Raw genomic sequence first — 2,858 nt, 5'->3', positions numbered from 1 at the left:
CACCGAGTTTCTGAATTTCTATATAAAAAGCTTTGCATTCCTGTGATAGATTTTTCTAGCTTGAGTGCCACATCTGTGAGCTTAGTTCTGTAAGCAGCAGCCTCCCTGAGCAAGAGAAGCCTGGAATTCAGGAAGAAGCACGAGCACGGCCCTCCGGGGGCTGCAGCCTGCAGGCTTGTTTGAGAGACAAAGTCGTGTTCTTGGCTGCTGTCCACTATCCACCCCACTGCAGGTGGCGGTGCCCCAGGGCGTGGTGTGGGGACACAGCTGGGCCCTGGGAGCTCACACCACCTTCTGGCAAGGTGGGCACACCACATCTCTTGAGTATGCTTGTTTCTAGTGATTTGCTCTTTTAAGAAGCTGGGATTCAGATCAGTCTGGGACCAGAGCCCCATTCTTGTCCTTTGCCTGTGGTCAGTGGGGAAGGGGGGTGGCAGTCTGGCCAGGACGGGGGGGGGGGGGGCGCAGGGGGAATTGAGAGTGAGGAAGTGGCTGGGATGTGACAGTAGCAGACAGCAAAGGGGCCAGAGGTGTTTTGGGGCAGATCCTAAAAGCAGCCACTTGTCCTGGAACGTAAGCGCACAGGGAATCCATCAAGGAGGGACAGCAGGTCCTGGACCCGGAGTGGCCCAGGGAAGGGGGAGCCGGTTGGGGACGGGGGTGCTCTGCTGGCAAGGCCCTATGAGCTGTGTCATTCCCAGAGGCAGGGCCTCCCCCAGAGAATAGTTAGGGCTTGCGAGCCACACAACAAAACCTGTGGGACCATAGTGCGTGCTTTCTTCTGCAGGGGTCCTGGGAGAGTCCCGTAGGGGGTCATCGGGTGGTGCCTGCCACGTGGAAGTGACAGCTCTGGGGGTGCATGGAGCCGGCCGCCCCAGAGGAGACTCTCCTGTGTAATACCCTCCGTGGGAGGCAGGGGGCGCAGTCCTGCAGGACCAGGACGCCCACTCGGCTGCCAGGGGCTTGATGCAGGGGCGTGAGGGGTGCTGGGATCCAGCCCTGCTGGTGGAGCGCTCTCCCCTAAGGCCACGCCTCGAGCTTCTGAGGACCTCCCTCATGCTAACAGCTATTGAAAAACATGTGAGACAGAAATCACCTTCCCGTTCTGTGCCTCTGGCACATGTGTATGCTGGAAACAGAATAGGTTCTGGAAGGCCTGCTCTGGCCAGGCAGTAGGGCTCTGGGGCTGCGGGGCGGGGCGCTTCTGGAGAGTGTGAGCCCCAGGCAGTGTGGGACCTCGGGGCAAGGTACCCAGGCCCTGAGCTTCGACAGCCTCCCCTGGTAAATGGGGAAGATCCCAGTACCCGCCTCACGACCATGTGATGGGAAGCGCCAGGCCCACGTTCACCATGTGCAGCGTCTGCTCTGGGGAACTGGTGACGTGCCTACAGAGCATTAATGCAGCATATGAGCTAGTGAACGTTTGCTGCTTTTAAAAACAACTAAGCTTGGGCACCCGGATGGCTCAATCGGTTAAGCATCTGGCTCTTGACTTCAGCTCAGGTCATAATCTCAGGGTCATGGGATTGAACCCCACATTGGGCTCCATGCTCAGCAGGGAGCCTGCTTCTCCCTCTCCCTCTGCTCTTCACTCTACTCGTGAGCTCTCTCACTCTCAGACAAAATCTTTAAAAAACTGGACTAGCCTTGTTCACAGCAGGCAAAGCGCAGAAAGAATTCACACGTGTGTCAGCAGGTGGGTGGATAAACGTAGGCAGTCCATAGTACGCTGGACTGTTGTTCAGCCATGAAGACCGTGAAGTCCTGATGGCCGCCACATGGGTGAGCCTGAACACCGGATGCCGAGTGAAAGAAGCCAGTCACAAAAGGACACACGCTGTGTGATTCCACTTGTGTGAAACACCGAGAATTCGAGAATTCGCAAATCCATAGAGAAAGTAGATGGGTTCCCAGGGGCTGGAGTCACTGAGAAATAGGGAGCTGTTGCCTGATGAGTACAGGGGTTCTGTTTGAGGTCCTGGGAAAGGCTGGAAGTAGATGGTGGTGATGGTTATGCAATATTGTGAATGTCATTAATGCCACTCAGTTGTCACTTAAAAATGATTAAGATGTGGAGCGCCTGGGTGGTTCGGTTGGTTGAGAATCGGTCTCTTGGGTTTGGCTCAGGTCATGATCCCAGGGTCATGGGATTGAGCCCCATGTCGGGCTCCTCACTCAGCACACAATCTTTTTTTTTTTTTTTTTAAGATTTTGGCAACCCTGATTTTTTTAATTTTTTTTTTAATTTTTATTTATTTATGATAGTCACAGAGAGAGAGAGAGAGAGGCAGAGACACAGGCAGAGGGAGAAGCAGGCTCCATGCAGGGAGCCTGATGTGGGATTCGATCCCGGGTCTCCAGGATCGAGCCCTGGGCCAAAGGCAAGCGCCAAACCACTGCGCCACCCAGGGATCCCTCAGCACACAATCTGCTTGTGATTCTCTCACACTCAGGCTCTCCCACTCTCTCATTCTCTTTCTCAAAAAATTAAGATGGTAAATTCTATGTTAGGTAGATTTTACCACAATTTTTTTAAAAAGGGAAAAAAATGGATTATGGATTAGGCTAATGACATCACTTGTCTTAAAAAAAAAAAAAAAATAGGGCAGCCCAGGTGGCTTAGCAGTTCAGCGCCGCCTTCAGCCCAGGGCGTGATCCTGGAGACCCTGGATCCAGTCCCACATCAGGCTCCCTGCATGGAGCCTGCTTCTCCCTCTGCCTGTGTCTCTGCCTCTCTCTCTCTCTCTCTCTTTCTCTCTCTCTCTCTGTCTCTCTCTCTCTCTGTCTCTCATGAATAAATAAATAAATAATCTTAAAAAAAAAAAAAAAAGAAATAGCCCCTCGTATTTTTGCAGAGT

Source organism: Vulpes vulpes, chromosome 5 (assembly GCF_048418805.1).
Source record: "Vulpes vulpes isolate BD-2025 chromosome 5, VulVul3, whole genome shotgun sequence".
NCBI lineage: Eukaryota > Metazoa > Chordata > Mammalia > Carnivora > Canidae > Vulpes > Vulpes vulpes.
This window is presented reverse-complemented; position numbering follows the sequence as displayed.